The sequence below is a fragment of the Gorilla gorilla genome, chromosome 5 (assembly GCF_029281585.2).
Source record: "Gorilla gorilla gorilla isolate KB3781 chromosome 5, NHGRI_mGorGor1-v2.1_pri, whole genome shotgun sequence".
Classification (NCBI taxonomy): Eukaryota; Metazoa; Chordata; class Mammalia; order Primates; family Hominidae; genus Gorilla; species Gorilla gorilla.
The window spans coordinates 103,930,668-103,949,140 of NC_073229.2; the positions used below are offsets into that span (position 1 = coordinate 103,930,668).

The following is an 18,473-nucleotide window of genomic DNA, read 5'->3' on the forward strand; positions in this document are numbered from 1 at the left end:
ATAGAGCTTTGGGGCTTGTGAGAGAGTCTAGCCATCTGTACAGGATTCACATGTCATTATGGTTGGAGGAGTGTGGTGGGCTTTGTCAAATGAGATATATTCCCTTGAGAATATCATGCATTTATTCCAGGCAAGGTCAAGACGTATGAATATTTTGGGAAAGGTAGCCCTACAAATCAATATTTTTAAAGAAAATATTTGTTATATATTTTTGGATAACGGGAAAAAATAATTTCTTAAAATTATTTATTGCTTTCTTAATGTTCAGAATAAGAAATTTATTACATGCAATTTTCTAAACCAGACAACTTCTTGGGAAGTGAATTGTTTACTATTTTAGTGACAAAACCAATAACTTGATGCCAGAAAACAGTACCACGCTTACAATTTGTTTTCCCAATGTTATTGCCTACCCACTTTTAGAGACTTTCCTAGTTGGCTTGAGAATTTGTTTGCTAGTGGCCTGGCTGATAGCCCTCCCAAGCAACATTCAAATACCTATCACAAAACTATTTACCAAAGATGTTTTGGCTCAGCAAAGGAAGTTTTTAGTTGTTTGCTTGTTACTATTTGAGGCTTCTGTGTCAATGAAAGGCATTTTGCAAGTAATGTATAAAACCATGAATAGACCCTGGCTACTATTTTTACTAATGTGATGGTTAATACTAAGTGTCAACTTGATTGGATTGAGGGATACAAAGTATTGCTCCTGGGTGTGTCTGTGAGGGTGTTGCCAGAGGAGATTAATATTCCAGTCAGTGGGCTGGGAAAGGCAGACCCACCCTTAATCTGGGTGAGCACAATCTAATCAGCTGCCAGCTCAGCTAAAGTATAAGAAGACAGAAAAATTTGAAGAGAGACTGGCCTAGCCTCGCAGCCTACATCTTTCTCTTGTGGTGGCTGCTTCCTGCTTGCACATCAGACTCCACGTTCTTCAGTTTTAGAAATCGGACTGGCTATCCTTGCTCCTCAGCCTGCAGACGGCCTATGGTGGGACCTTGTGATCATGTGAGTTAACACTTAATAAACTCTCCTTTGTATATATCTCTATTCCATTAGTTCTGTCCCTCTAGAGAACCCTGACCAATACAACAGATTTATCACAGTGATGTTTTAAAACTATTTTAAAGATTATTGACCAAGGCAGCTCTGTCTTCTGGCTTCTCCCCTCCCTACAGTGCTCCAGATTTTCAAGTTGTTCTCTGAGAAGCCTCAGGAGGAACCGGAAGAAAGGTTCGAGTGAGGGTCTCTCTACCATTACAACTAACCGCTCCCTCCGTTCTTCCCATAAAACCAGAACAGCTTTGCTCTGAGCTGAAAGAAAGATTTTCTTTCACTAATTCGCAATTGTCTGTTTAAAAGCGACTACCTTCTCAGACTTATGCTAAGGCATTGTGATATTCTACTGAACAAAAAAAGGCACGCACGCTACATTTATGTTGTAGTGGAGGAAATAGTCAATATACAAATAAACAAGAATACACAAGATCATCCTGATGGAAGTGAGTTGATAAAGAGGATAAAGTGATAGTGTGATAAACAGTGCTGAAGGGGGCATACAACATTAGAAAAGGTGATGAGAAAATGCCTTGCTGAGAAAGCAATATTTAAATAATTTATTTGATCCATTAGAAGAGTTTAACCAAAGCCGGGACCATGGCTTATGCTTATAATTCCAGCACTTTGGAAGGCCAAGGCAGGAGAATTGCTTGAGGCCAGGGGTTCAAGGCCAGCCTGGGCAACATAGGGAGACCCTGTCTCTACCAAAAAAAAAAAAAAAAAAAGTAGGGCATGGTAGCACATGCCTGTGCTCTCAACTATTCAAAAGGCTGAGGTGGAAGGATCTCTTGAGCCCAGGAGTTTAAGGCTGTAATTGCACCACTGCACTCCAGCCGGGGTGACAGAGTGAGACACCCGTCTCTTAAAAAAAGGGGGAGAGTGAAACAGGAGTAATATGACCCAACATTTTAAAAATCATTCTTGTGTACCTGGTAGAAGGAGGCAAAAGGGAGTGAAAGCAGAATAGCCAGTAGGAGGCAATTGAGATCATCCTGGCAAGAAATCATGGCGGTTGGGATAAGATACTAGCAGTGGGGGCCGGGCGCGGTGACTCTCGCCTGTAATCCCAGCACTTTGGGAGGCCAAGGCGGGTGGATCACGAGGTCAGGAGATCGAGACCATCCTGGCTAACACGGTGAAACCCCGTCTCTACTAAAAATACAAAAAAAAATTAGCCTGGCGCGGTGGCGGGCGCCTGTAGTCCCAGCTACTGGGGAGGCTGAGGCAGGAGAATGGCATGAACCTGGGAGGCGGAGCTTGCAGTGAGCAGAGATGGGGCCGCTGCACTCCAGCCTGGGCGACACAGCAAGACTCTGTCTCAAAAAAAAGAAGATACTAGTAGTGGGGATAGAGAGAAATGGATACTTCTGGGCGCATTTCACAGGATGACAGAACTTACTGAGGATTTGGAAACAATGCATGAAGTAAAGAAAGGAAACAAGGATAACTCCCAATTTTTCTGGTTTTGAGCAGTTGGATGAATGGTGATGCCTTTTACTAAGATAAGAAACACAGGGAAAGAAACAAGAGTGAGTGGAGACTGTAGAAATAAGGTTTTATTTGGATAGTTTTGGTTTTAAATACCTTATTTAAGCCAAGATGCACAGTAAGCAGTTTTATGTGGAGATGGGAACACAAGAGATCAGTCCGTTTAGATCTAGTTGAGAGTCCTAGATCCAAATCACTGGGGAGAAAGAGATCATGAAGACATGGACCCGAGGTTATGTTCCAGGCATTCAAACAATTAAAGTTTGAGCAGAGAAAGGGGAGGTAAGATCACACAAAAATCTAAGAAAATTGATGGATTCTGCTGAAAACAACTCCCACCTCCCAAAAGAGAAAATAAATCTGCAACAATTATCATGGATGTTACCAGCACCAAGCCTCAGGAGTACTCCAAAATGTGTTTGGGCAGAAGCAGGAAATCTTGGCCAGTGATTCAAGAAGGATACCAGGAGACTTCAGTGAAGTCTGCTGCTTTTAAGGCTTCAAAGATTATAATAGCTAATTTAGGAAGAACAATCCCATCCCTTAAATGCTATACTCCAGAAAAAATCGTGCCATGACCTTGGGTGCCACAGCTGTGGCTCATAGCTTGTTTACATTCACGTGGTCATCATTCTCAGTGGATGCCTCCACACTATGGTGGCTAGATCAGAAAGGCTGTCACCGAGCAATGGCCTCACTGGCCGACACATAGAAGCCAATAATATGGCACTGGCTTTTGGAAAAAGAAAAAAAAAAAAAGCTGTATTGCAAGTTGACTGGCAAGGAGACAGGAACCAAAACCCAAATCTTTCTCCCGCTCTGGAGGTGGGGTAAGCTTTTATAGCGTCTCTAACTAGTCCCAGATGATTCCGGTATAGCTAATCTGCCATGCTGGTGGTGTTAACAACCAGAAGGTTAAAGCTGTCTCTCATTCCACATGCCAGGGCTACATGACTTTCAGTCTTGGCTCTGTGCCACCTGTAACAACTTAAAAAATGGTTCATAGGTTTAAGCTGGTTCTGCCGTTACAAGGCCAGACTCAACTACTCTATTCAAAACTGACTCCTCTTCCATGTCAAACAAGGAGTTCCCTATTGAGCACAGATTAGTAGTTCAGAAAACCCTATGATGAATTCTTCAGGAGCCCCACTCAAATTTCCCGCCAGATAAGCTCAATTGGAATCATTAGCCATCCATAAGATAAAGTTGAATAATATTCCTCCACAATAAGGAAAGAATAAGGACTTCTCCATCCTTTTATATCCAGAAAATTCTTTGTGCCAAAGAAATTTGTAAATATGCACAAATTTTCTAATTACTAGATCTGCATCCTAAGAAGTACTAGAAAAGGCAGATTTAAAGGGTAAGACCGCAGAGGAGTTTACCGAACCCTTTCCATATGTCAGTGGGAACCTTCTTTCCTAATACAGTCAATCCTCATTGTTCCCAGATTTCATATTTGTGAATTTTCTACTGGATAACATTTATTTGTAACCCCAAAATCAGTACTCCTGGAGCTTTCTCAGTCATTCACAGATATGCCCAGAGCAGCAAATACGTGAGTCACATGTTTCAGCTGAGAACAAACAAGGCAGTACTGTGCCTTCTTGTTTCAGTTCTTATACTGAAAATAAGTGTCCTTTTTGCATTCTATTTAGTGTCACATTTTTTCATTTTTGTGCCTTTTCTTGGTGATTTTGCTGTTTATAATGCCCCTCAAGCACAGTGATGAAGTTCTGTCTAGCATTGCTAAGCACAAGAAGACTATGATGTAGCTTATGGAGAAAAAAATGTTGGATAAACTTCAGGCATGAGTCAGTGTTATTGGCTATGAGTTCAATGTTACTGAATCAATATATATTAAATAAGTTGTCTTTAAACAGAAACACACATAAAAGAACAGCAAGTATTGGTCACTTTGCAAAAATGTTTTGACCAGACTCTCAGGGATCTAATCCTGTATTTCTCCTAGAAGCAATGGTTCGGTATTTGGTAATTCAGTATTTGTGGTGACTTCAGAAAACATAGCTACCACAAGTAACAAGAATTAACTGTGTTTATATTATCAAAGGGACACCACTCCACTGAATTTCCCAAAGGAAGACACCTGTATCAAAGTGACAGAGGTCTCCATCCTAATGAAGGCAGTAATGTACCTGATAACCTTCAAATGGCAGATTCTCTTCATTATGAAAAGACAAAAACAAAACATCAACAAACAGAAAAATCAACAAAACAAACATTTAAAGCATTGCTTAACTACTCTCACGCCTATCCTCCTCAGGAAATATACGTGTGTGTGTGTGTATGTGTGTATTGTGTATACATATATAAACATATACATATACATAAGAAAAATATAAACATATACATAAGAAAAATATAATCTAATATACTATATATTATACTGTGAATAATATATAAAAGAGAAAAAATATACTTTTATAAAAGAAAAAACTAAACACCACCTCCACAGTAAAATTAATAGTACTTGGAACAAATTCTGACGAATTATAAAAATATTAGTGTAGTATACTGAAACAAAGAAATCACACAGATATAGAGATAGTTATTTTGATACTTAATGTATTAAGAATTAAAACTAAACATAACTCAAATATTAATATATCACTATACTCCTAACCCACATAATTATGTAAAACATTTTCTTAGAATGAGGTATAAAATAGTTCATATTTTTTATTTATTCCTTGGAAGTATTAGTAGGAGATTATTAAATAATGGTACAAACACATGCTCAATTGTTATATAACTATTCATAATCATATTTTAGATGAATATTTAATAAGGGAAGATGTTGACTCTACAACGAATCTATAAAATCATATGCACAGTATGATCACAATTTTTAAAAAGTTATGTATAAATGTCGCAAATATCATAAGGCAAGCCTACAATATTTGAAGTTGCAGACCTCGGCTATGACATTAAAGGTAATTTTTGCTTTGTATTGTTCTGAATTTTCTACATTTCTACAACTGTTATTACACTATATAATAAAAACTATCATTAATTATGATTGCTATAATTTAACAGTTTCGGGGGTTTTTTGAGAGAGGGTCTTACTCTGTCACCCAGGCTGGAGTGCAGTGGCATGGTCATGACTCACTGCAGCCTCGACCTCCCCGGGTTCAGGTGATCTTCCCACCTCACCCTCCTGAGTAGCTGGGACTACAGGTGCGCACCACCATGCCTGGATAATTTTTGTATTTTTTGCAAAGATAGAGTCTCACTATGTTTCCCAGGCTGACCTCAAACTCCTGGGCCCAGTGATCTGCTCAGCATGGCCTCCCAAAGTACTGGGATTACAGGCGTGAGTCCCTGTACCCGACCAATTGAACGGATTTTATTGTTCAAGCCTAGAAAGCATTCACAGTTACTTTTATATACAAAGCTACATTTTTATCATTTGACATCTCAAATAATTGATGTTTCTTTAAGTTTTACAAAATCTGAATGAAATGCAACAAGTCACCATCAATAAATGGCATTTTCTAATAGTTAATGATAACATGAACAACTCTGCAGATAATACAAAAACTCTTCTTGGTTAGAAGCGAGTTGCAATTTTCATGCAGAAAATACATCTTTCCACTGCTGAACATCAAAATAATCTTGTCTTCCTGGTGTACCTTGCCTCCGGCAGACAGAGGAAGGAGACTACCAGATTGCCAAGTAACAGGGAAATACTGGGAGTAGTTAACCTTCTTAGCATATATCATAAATCATGATATTAATGGAAAGGAATAAAATAATAAGCAGATATAGAGAAAATGGTCTAGACTCATATGGCATGAAGATAAATACCTGCACTAAATTATACAATATCTCAGTATCCAGAACATACCCAGTAGCAAATGGTCTTCATCAGTTGTATGAATGATGTCAATAGGCTAAACAATGTTATTTTTAATAAGGAAATGGCACATATTTTGGCATCTGTTTGAAACTCAGTTGAGCCTCATGCAGAACATTAAAAAAATTCCTAGTTAATACTAAGCCCTCATTTTTACATTAATTATAAATGCATTAATATGTAAACTTTAGTGTCAATGTTTTAAGCAATAAACTTTAAGATCCTCTGGGTTCATTTCAAATTTTTAAAAAACAAGCATGGGCTATCTTTCTCTCATTCTTTATTTATAAAAAGATCATCTAAGAGTTGTAAACCAATCAGTTCTTGCCCATGGATTTTTATTTCTCTGCTACCATTTGTTCATATATGTGCTCTCTGTTTTTGTTTTTCTCTTTAATGGTCTCTGTATGTTGCATTTGTTTTCCCCTTTAGGACTGGTTTTGTCTAATGGATATCCCAGAGACAATTCTGACTCAGCAGGCCTCTGAGTCAGAATTCTGAGGGACTGCAGAAGATAAGAGACTGGCTATTTAGACAGCCTTCAAACACAGATATCATGTGCAACTTTGAGTGTCCACCTGGCAGTACCTGGTACCATCTTGAAGTAAGATCATAAGGCCAGAGAAATCAAAAGTAATCACACAGCTTCAAGCTGTAGGGCACCAACACTGCTCTTTCTTGCTCCCACAGTCCCAGGCTTTATTTAGGATCCAGGATCAAGGGTAAAAGACTAGATAACATTGGACTTAATTATATCTTCACACTCATTTTTCAATCCTTTGGGAAAAGGACTGTAGCCATAGAAATAAGTCTGTCAATTGGAAGTATTTGTGCTCTCCGTCCGGGATTTACTAGTTCAGTGATGAACATTAGTAACTGGCATGACTTCTGTGGTGCTGGAGGGAGAAGAGGAGACACATGCACTCATTAGGAGCCCCAGTACTCCTTATACCTAGCCTGTGGTTACTAAACTTTCTGAAACTAAGGTAAGTGATTGTCCTGGGGAAGCAGTAAGTAGCAGTGCCCAACCAAAATCTCAGTCAGGCAGAAGGCAACTCTTAGGAAGACGGTGTTTGTACTAGATTTTCAGCTTTGTTTGGGAAAATGTTTATAAACTTTTATAGATGTCTGCATTGACCAACGTTTCTTCTAGGCTGAGGCAGGAGAATCACTTGAGCCCGGGAGGCAGAGGTTGCAGTGAGCCGAGATTGCACCATTGCTCTCCTGCTCTCCAGCCTGGGTGAAAAGACAACTCTTTTTTTGAGATAAGTCTGTCTCAAAAAAAAAAGAAAAGAAAAGAAAAGAAAGAAAGAAAGAAAAGAAAAAATAAGATTGATCTCTAAAATTTGTTTCTTTTCATTTCATTTTGGTTTTAAACTTTCTCGTGTTTTATTTTTAATTTGAATTTTAGAATTACCATAAAGAGAAAATATCTCTGTTCAGACTTCAAATACTAGGACAATAATGCCACTTACTTCATTAAGATCAGGATATTTTAACCCCAGCAAAACCAGCAAAGAACCAAGAGATTTGCTATGTATGGTCCCTATTGATATGATAAGTAATGCCTTTTTATACTTGAAGAGTCATCAATCATCTTCGGCCTAGAAAAAGTGAAGAAAGGAAAAAAAAGGTCCTGAAGAAATGGTTAAAAAGATTGTTCAAGGCAAATATATATTTAAAAAATATAAGGTTATGGAGAGTTTTACTGAACTCCACGAACTTGGGAACTGGCAAACCATTTTTACTTCTGTATAAGGCACATTCAGGGAACAAATTAGACATTTCTTGAGAAGCTGCAAGACAGGTTAATTAACTTTCTTTTATAGAACAAAAGGCTACCATTTAATGTGAAATCCTCAGGAGGCTACTCTGAATTGAGTGATTCAGGCAGTAAGATTTATTCTGTTTGAATTCCATTGGAGTTTATTGATTCCTTCATCTAAGAAATAAACAATCAAGAAAAAAACATGAAGCAGCTGTAGAGACAGCAACCCGGGTCTTCCAGGCTTTACTCTAAATCACAAGAAAGGATATGGTCTAAATTGCTTCCATTCATATATGCTTCTAGGCTGTTCCTTATGTGAAAAATTACTTATCTTCCAACTTCTTCTTTCATTAAGCTAAGACGGAAGCCTAGTAGCTAGCAATAAAGAACATTGCACTAAACAATTGGAAAAAGATCTTTCCTAGGAGACTAAATGAAAATATGTTGGAAAATATGTTGGAAAAATTTTACCATCAGCATGAGTTGAGAATGATGTTCTTTTTATCTATGAGATGTTTTCTGGGGGGCTATGCAGACCTGGAGTGCTAACACTTGCTGGAAATCATAGCTGTAGGGAAGACAGCTATGATTAATGATTCCACAGCACCCCAGGTATATGGAACATAAAATTCATTTGCATTCCATTTACATAACAAAATGTATCTAGTAACAAACAATGCCTTCAATCTTGATCTTTTCCTAAACTAATCCTATTCATTAATCAAACTAAACCATTATTTAAGCCCCAAAGGCTTAATATACTGCAAAACATTGCCAGATACAGTGAGGAAGAGTTGATTTGTGATTGTGGTGATAAAAAGAAGAATGGGCTTTTGTTTCCTTTATTTTTTCCAAAGCTTGCTGTTTAAAACACACCTAAAATTCATAATTTAAAACCTTCAATTTCTTCAGCGCGTGATATCTGTTTGTCATTCAAATAGCTACTCCTATGCAAAGGGCCACACATCATAGAAACTGTAGAGGAAAGCCAGTGTTTCCATTTATAAATATGTGAAGACAGATGAGGGGCTGGGAGTCCACCTGGGAATAGAATAACCTAGTATAGAACGCGTAAGAAATCTCACTCTGGCTGCAGCCCAAAGGTCTCTGAAATCTTCAATCACATTTTCTTGGCTGACTCATACATTGCAATATGTTGCCATCATGTTACACATATTTACTCTCTCCTAAATTTTAATTTACCCCTTTACCCTAAGAACTGTTCCTTGTGGTATAAAAAATTCACAGTAATCAAATTTTAATTATTCAGTCATTTTAAGCTCCACTGACTTTGACAACATGTAAAACAACTCTAAATATTTTTTATCTCTTGGTCTAGTGATTCCACTTTTAGTAATCTATCCTAAGATAATAACTGAATATAAGGTTAAATAAGTTAGTGTGTGTGAGTCTCAGGATGTTTATCAGAACATTATATAATAGCAAAAAAACAAAATACAATAATAGAGAAATTTTTAAATTTTTTCAAATCATTTTAAAAATAAAATTTAAAACAATCATATGATAAGATATTAAACTCTCACTAAAAATTATGTTTTAAAAGCTATTTGGGAAAAGTCTTGTTTTCATTTTAACTATAAAAATTCAGACTAAAACAGAATGTTACAAAATTTATTATACATGAAATATACTTGTGATAAATTTGCAAGCAGCATGCATTTTTTTTAAATCAAAGGAAATACATCAAAATGGTAAACTTGGTTATTCTTGCGTGGTTAATTCTGAATGATTTAAAAAATTTTCTTCTATTCACTACTTTCTAAGTTTTTTTCATTTATTAATGATTAGAAAAAAGATACAAAGTCAGTAACTATAATTATAGAATGCAAACGCTTTTTACGTGATTATCACATGCTTTATGCAGTCTAGTATTTACAAGACTATACGAAAGTTTTTTATTCTTTTTATTTTACTAAGAATAAAACTAAACTGTTTCCTGGCTTTTAATTTCCCTAGTATAGCTTCAAGTTTCTCACCCAGGAGGGAGTTGAGGGTAATATATTGCCATCTAGATTTGAATGGCCATCAGAGAAAAATATAGCTAGAGTTAAATTTAAAAACTAAGATGCATTAGAAATGTATTGCATCTCAGCAAACTAGGAATAGAGAGAAACTTTCTCAACTTGATAAAGAATATCTACAAAATCTAACATCATATTTAATAGTGTAAAACTAGAAGCTTTAGTGCTAATGTCAGGAAGAAGGCAAGCATGTCCCCTCTCACCATTCCTTTTTAACATCATAATGGATGCACTAGCTAATGCAATAAGACAAGAAAAGGAAATAAAAAGTATACAGACTGGGGGCCGGGTGCAGTGGCTCACGCCTGTAATCCCAGCACTTTGGGGGGCCAAGATGGGTGGATCACGAGGTCAGAAGATCAAGACCATCCTGGCTAACATGGTGAAACCCCGTCTCTACTAAAAATACAAAAAAAAAAAAAAAAAATTAGCCTGGTGTGGTGGCAGGCACCTGTAGTCCCAGCTACTCAGGAGGCTGAGGCAGGAGAATGGCGTGAACCTGGGAGGCGGACCTTGTAGTGAGCTGAGATCGTGCCACTGCACTCCAGCCTGGGTGACAGAGTGAGACTCTTGTCTCAATTAAAAAAGCAAACAGAAACAAAAACAAAAACAAAAAAAAAAACACAAAAGTATACAGACTGGGAAGGAAGATATCAAGCTGTCTTTATCCACAGATGACATCTTTGTCTATGTAGAAAATCTGAAAGAATCAACAAAAAAACTACTAAGTAAATATAGCAAGTTTTCAGGATATGAGGTTATTATACAAAAGTCAATTGTTTTCCCAACAACAAACAGGTAGAATTTGAAATTAAAAACATACTACCACTTATATTAACATGCTGAAAAATGAAATACTCAGGTATAAACCTAATAAAAATTCATAAGATTTATACAAGAAAAACTACAAAGCTCTGATTAATAAATCAAAGAAGAACTAAACAAATGAAGAGATATTTTATATTCATGGATAGACTCAATTTTTTCAAAATGTTTGTTCTTCCCAACCTGACCTTTAGATACAAATAATCCAAATAAAAATCCCAGTAAGTTGTCTTATGGATATAAACAAATTGTTTTTAGAGTTTATATGGAAAAGGAAAAGATCCAGAATATTCAACAAAATATTGAAGAAAATCAAAGTGGGAGGACTGATAATACCCCATGTCAATATTTACTATAAAGCTGTAATCAAGCATAGTATTGGCAAAAAGAATAGACAAATACATCAGTGGAACATAATAGAAAGCCCAGAAAGAGACCAACAATAATATAATAAACTGGTCTTTCACAAACAAGAAAAGGCAATATGATGGAGATAGTCTTCAACAAATGAGTGAACATCCACATGCAAAAAGTTGAACATAGATTCAGATCTCACAACCTTCACAAAAAAAAAAAACTACTCAAAATGGATCATAGACCTAAATGTAAAACACGAAGTATAAAATAAATATCTAGGTTGGTGTAAAAGTAATTGTGGTTGTTGCCATTACTTTTAATGGTAAAAACCACAATTACTTTTGCACCAACCTAATAGACTTTTTAGATACAACACCAAAGGCACAATCCATGAAAGAAAGAATTGATAAGCCAAACTTTGTAAAAATTAAATAACTTCTGCTCTGCAGAAGACACTGTCAAAAGAATAAGAACACAAGCCCCAGACTGGGAGAAATTATTTGTAAAGATGGATCTGGTTAAAAACTGATATCCAAAATATACAAAGAACTTTTAAAACTCAAGAATAAGAAAATGAACATCTTCATTAAAAAATGGATCAAAGACCTTAATAGACACCTAACCAAATATACACAGCAAATAAACATGAAAATCTGCTTCATATCATATGTCATCAGGGAAATGCAAATTAAAACAACAATGAAATACCACTACCTACCTATTATAATGGCCAAAATCTAGAACATTGACAATACCAAATGCTGACAAGGAAGTAGAACAACTGGAACTCTCATTCATTGCTTACAGAATGAAGACTGGTACAGACACTACAGAGGTCAGTTTGTCAGTTTCTTACAAAACTAAATAATACACTAACTGTATAATCTAGTGATCACATTTCTTGATATTTACCCAAGGGAGTTGAAAACTTAGGTCCACACAAAAACCTGAACGTGAATGTCTACAGCAACTTTATTAATAAATGCCAAAATTTGGAAGCAACCAAGATGTTCTTCAGTAGGTGAATGGATAAACTGTGGTACATGTAGACAACTGAATATTATTCGGTGACAAAGAGAAATGAGCTATCAAGATATGAAAAGACATGAAGTAATCTTAAATGCCTATTACTAAGTGAAAGAAGACAATCTGAAAATGTTACATACTATATGATTCCAATTATATGACACTCTGGAAAAAGAAAAACTTTGGAGACAGTAAAAATATCAGTCAGTGGTTGCAAAAGATTGAGGAGAGGAGGGGATGAATAGGCAGACCACAGAGGATTCTTAGGCCACTGAAACTATTCTGTATGACAGTATAATGGTGGGTACCTGTTGTAAGTTTATCCAAACCGATAGATGGTACAGTACGAAGAATGAACCCTGTAAAAACTATGGACTCTGGGTGATAATGACTTCTTAATGCAGATTCATCAATTGTAACAAATGTGCCACTCTGGTGGGGAATGTTGATAACGGGGGAGGCTGTGCAGGTGTAGGGGAGCGGGGATGTGGGAAATACGTATCTTCAGTTCAATTTTGCTGTGAGCCTAAAGCTGCTCTAAAAGTTAAATCCTATTAAAAAAATCGTTGCAAAATAACAAAGTAATTAATGACTTCTCATCCTGAGAAGCAATTTTTAATCTGATGAAATGAAGGAAAGAAGCAACACATGTTAATATATTCATGTTTTTAAAGAGTTCACATAGTCCTCATCTCTCATAACTGCTATGTTATCACACTACCAACGGCAAATGTTTTCCCATGGCAGGTTACAATTGCCCAGAACATATTTCACTGGTTGAAGAAATTAACACATTATTTTTATTTGGAAAAAATTTTAAATGACTCATAATTTTTTGGTAACAATTTTGCACCATTACCAAGTGTTCAGTGTGTCACATCCAGTGTAGAATCCATATTAGTGGAATAGTATATGGTGTTTATTTTACCACTTCATTTTGCACATACTCACTCATTATTTCAATTATTTTTTTGTAAAGTGTTTTGGGAAGTAAGTCACATTTGTTTTTTCACTTTCACATTTTTCCAAGTCTTTGTACAACAATGGATTAACTTCCATAATTAGATGATTCCTGTAACATTTATGCCGTTTAAAAACCTCACTGTTCATCATGACTCTGAAGACTAAAAATTTTTCACTTAAAACTTGACAACTGTAAATATCTTTTAGCACTCCAGAGATAATACTGAATTGCCGTTGTTCTTTAAGACACTGATCCAGTGTGTTTGTCTTGCATATACAGTTGGTCCTTCTTATCTATGAGTTCTCTATCAGTGGATTCAATCAACTACAGATCAAATGTATTTTAAAAATAAAAAAGGTAGTTATGTCTGCATTGAACATGTACAAACATTTTTTCTTGTCATTATTTTCTAAACACAGTATAACAACTATTTGCACAGTATTTACACTGCATTAGATATTATAAGTAATCTAGGGATGATTTAAAGTATACCAGAGGATGTACATTGGCTATATGTAAATATTATGCCATTTTATATGGGGACTTGAGCATCCATGGATTTTGGTATCCATAGGGAGTCCTGGAGTGAACACCCCATGGATACCGAGGGATGACTGTAATACAAGTAAGCACAGCTTCCTTGTACTCTGTGTAGTCTTTGCGACTAAGAAATTCCCAAATAGAGTCTTTCAGCCTAAACACTCATCTTACGTAAGCTGTGTCTGTCTCATTGAAAGCAGTTTACAATTAATGCAATATTTAGTGTTGGTCTAGGCTAGTTGAGATCTCATCATAATCTAACCATTTACAATTTTTTCATATCTGTTTGTAATTCATCTTTTTGTTTATTGTACATTCACTTTAGTTCCCTGCACATACTATTGGGATCACAATTTTGAAAAAGCTATCATTTATTTAACAATTTTGAATAAAATTGTTGCCTTCTGTAACTGAACATAATGAAAGGAAACATGGTACTTAACAAAATCAAGTATTCATCGAAGTGGAGCTGCTGCTGACCATCTGGAGTGTTCTATTGAACTTAAAATTTTTCCTTTTTGCTTTCCTTTACCTTCTTTTTTTTGTTTTCCTTTTGAAAGTGTTCTAATTCTCATAAAAACATTTACCTTTTCAGTTGTAATTTTTATTACCTTTTTTTTGGCTATTTTGATCCTTTTTCTTTATCTCATGACTTTGCCCGTGAAAGATTTCAGTTTCCTTGTGATACAACAACATATGTTTGAGACTCTGAAGCTGCTGCAAGTCTTCTTTCTTCAGAATAGATTTTTAGCTTTTGGTAGGATACTTCTCTCCATTTTATTTAGATTTTGATAATTCCAATAATTTTGGGAAAACATACAAAATTAATCTGAATATAAGGTTCACAAAAGCACAATTCAAATAAATTTTTAAAATGCTCCTACAATGTATAGGGCTACATAAACTAGTAATCAAATTACTCCTATGATACATACATTGACTTGTTCATGGATAACTGTAGGGATTTTTATCATGGGAATATTCTTTTATTCAGGCCATTTTACTACCTTTGGGGCAATTCATGTGCAGTTTTGATGTATCAGTTGGTTTTGCTATATCAGTGTCAATATTGTATGCTTTTTCATCTGAAACTACTGTTGGGATGAGATGCATTCAGGCTAGTATATGACCTCATATAATGGGATGCGTAAAACTTCACACACAGTCATTCTAGATGCATGTGGTGCTGCTATAGTTTTGCTCTATAAACATAAGCATTCTTATAAATCCTCTCTTGCATGACTCCTATCAAAAAAGGAAAAACTGTATAGAGTATTTAAAATGGTGTATTCTAAATTATTTAGTTTGTCCCTGTTAGAACGTCCATTTTGATTAAGCATTGTGGAAAACCAAATCCTCCAATTTTGCATATCTGATAATTGGAAGAAATTTCAGCAGACTAGCTCCAGTTCTACACATCCTAAGCTTTGTTTACCTGAACAACCTGCATAGTTCCAGGGCTAGGTAGATACTGCATGTTCACATTGAAACATAATCTCTGGACCTATATACTTCATGTTTCATGTTGGATGCATCAGCACCATGAACAATAGTGGTATTCTTGAAAGTCATTCCTATACCTAGACAACTAACAATAAATAACAATGCCAAAAATGACCATGAGCTTTATATGCCCTATGAAGCAAAAAATAAATGCTTTCCCAGATCAACTCTCTTTGTTGGTATCACCCCAAACCCATGCTATTCTAAAGCCTCTGACACCCAAGAGCAAGTATGGCAAAGAAAGAATTGCAGTGGAAAGAGACAATTGTCTCAACTAGTGAAAATATCTTACTTTGGTATATTTTACAAAAACATATGATTATGTGAACACATTTCTGGGTTCCTTCTCAGGCCCTTGGAAATGGTCCATGAAAGTAAAGAGCTCTGAAGTTTAATTAGTTTCACAGTAAATCTGCTTCTACAAACCACCAGCAAGATATATCACAGCTAATTACAGTTTATTGATTACTCTTGACATATTCCTGCTGATAATATATAACTATCAGAGAATTAATAGTTTACACAATTTAATAATTGTGTCAATTCTTAATTATGTAATTATAAGATTATGATATAGGTATTAATAATAAATTAATTACAATGGCTCACATATTTATAGCACATATTATGTAGCAGGTATTTTGCCAGAGTTGTTTAATCTTCACATCAACACTATGAGCCATACTATTATCCGCGTTTTAGAGGTTGAGGTAAACAGAGGCACAGAAAGGATATGTGATTTGCTCTAGGTCACACACATTTTAGTAGAGGATCTAAAACAATGCCTATATGGAATTCTAAGACAGGCATCCCAAATGCCTCTCTGGCCAGGTAAGTAGGATAAATGAGTGAAGTCCTTGGGTATAATCACACCAGGCATTCATTTTGAGCCTGAGGAAACTGGGAAACTCTTAAATTGAAGAACTCAAGACCCATTTAAAGGTCACTACTGTGAGGCAGTGGGTTGTGGCGCTACAGAAATACTGGCCCAAATTATCTGATTTTTCAAGAGAATATAGAAATATGGATTTTTTGGTACATAATCTCCTAATTTAAAAATATTTAAGTCAGGTAGTGCGTGGTAGCTCATGCCTGTAATCCTAGCACTTTGGAAGGCCAAGGCAGGCAGATCACTTGAGGCCAGGAGTTTAAGACCAACCCGGCCAACATGGTGAAACCATGTCTCTACTAACAATACAAAAAATTAGCTGGGTGTGGTGGCGCCCAGCTACTCAGGAAACTGAGACAGGAGAATCACTTGACCCCGGGAGGTGGAGGTTGCAGTGAGCTGAGATCGCATCACTTCCCTCCAGACTTGGGAACAGAGTGACAGAGAGAGACCCTGTCTCAAAAACCAACATAAAATAAAATAAAATAAAATAAAATATTTAATTAATTCAAAAAGAAAACAACTGGCAGGTGAAACAAAAGAACCGGTGGTTCTATTTTCCAGCCTCTGCTCTTGGGCCAGGATTGCTCAGCCACAATCAGATCTTTGAAAAACTGCGAAGTGTAATTTGTATCTTTACACCCTTTTTCCATTCCCATTCAAAGTTTCGTGTTTGTTGTTTTAGCTGGTAACACATGACCTAGCATTATGTTTGTCCCAGGGCAGGTGTTTAATAATTAATTGTTATCGAATACATGAAATCAGGTTACTAGTATTCCCTAAGTTAGAAGCAGGGTTTGAGCTCTCTAACTGGGTTGCTTTTTTGGAAAAAAGTTAATAATATAACAACATTTAACAGTTTATTGCAGGTAAAATTCGGGTGGTGCAATCTATCTTTAGAAACATATATATATATATACTTTTTTTTTTCCTCCAGTTGATCCTTGTTGGCCAAGTATCAGATCAACCTAGGAGTAAAAATATATAAAGAGCTGGGTATGGTGGCTCATGCCTATAATCCCAACAGTTTGGAAGGCCGAGGTGGGAGGATTGCTTGAGCCCAAGGGTTCAAGACAGCTTGAGCAACACAGTGAGACCCTGTCTCTACAAAAAAAAAAAAAATTAGACAGGTGTGGTGGCTCACACCCATAGTCGCAGTTACTTGGGAGGCTCCTGGGATCCTCCTGGGGTCACTTGAGCCCAGGAGGTGGAGGCTGCAGTGAGCCATGATTGTACCACAGCACTCCAGCCTGGGAGGCAGAGTGAGATCCCGCATCGAAACAAAAATACAAACTATATATATTAAAATAAAAAGTTTACATATATATATGTACATATAAAGAAGGACATAAAATGTGATCAAAGTCTGTAATTGTCACAAATGTTTCAAGTTCGAAATATTGCTGTCCCACTTTAATCTCAGCTGTATGAAATACGTGATTGCTTTTTAAAAGCACATAGCCAGCCAATTCAATAGGATCCCAGAACAACCTTTGCCCCAGTTATCTTGCAGCCCAGAAATCAGTGTTGCTAGTAGCAAAGCTCCGAAATATAACTAATATTCATGTTGTAGAGAGGTATAAATTACTGTAAGTCTAGTAAATTCATTAATTTGATGATTTCCATTATCTTCATTTTATGTATTTTATTTTTGTTTTAAAGTTTTCTTTATGTTTCATACTTCGATGGCCAAAGGATATATACTTACATGTCAAATGGCTGAAACTGTTGTTTCCAGGAATTTCAGTAAGATGATTTTACTTTTATCTGCCTGGTCTGATTTTTCAGCTCATTTGATTCGTGCATATTGCTAAAGTTCATAAATATTGTGCCTAAAGCCAGCCTTTCAGATGTGGAGAACAGAGAAAGGCTCACCAGCTCTCCATCCCAAATCTCTCTTGTGCCCAGTGGCCTCCGTCTCTGCTCCTATCATCTGCATTTGGGTCTGTTATATTTCTTCAGTTCAAGCATGTGATTAGGCACTTCTGGAGCTTTGCCAGACAATGCAGGAGTTTCTGCCTTCCAGTGTCTCATCCCCTAAGGCAGAAAACTCAATCTATTTAGAGAGCTGTTAATTATGTGAACTACATTTGGCCAGGAATTTATGAGCAGAGAAAATAGGAATGTAAAAAAGA

The 18,473-nt window shown here is 36.2% G+C and overlaps 1 protein-coding gene across 2 annotated transcripts in view; it reads right to left on the reverse strand.

Annotated features, from left to right (window-relative positions):
* The window catches only part of LOC129534543 (uncharacterized), a 29,721-nt gene extending 11,448 nt beyond the window's left edge, over nucleotides 1-18,273 (reverse strand). The window contains exon 1 of one of the 2 annotated variants that reach the window (XR_010134113.1): nucleotides 18,047-18,273. The gene's annotated coding sequence lies outside the window, so the exon portion shown is untranslated. The remainder of the gene's footprint in view (nucleotides 1-18,046) is intronic. The other variant, XR_010134112.1, reaches the window with a different exon arrangement.
* Nucleotides 18,274-18,473: the final 200 nt, after the last annotated feature.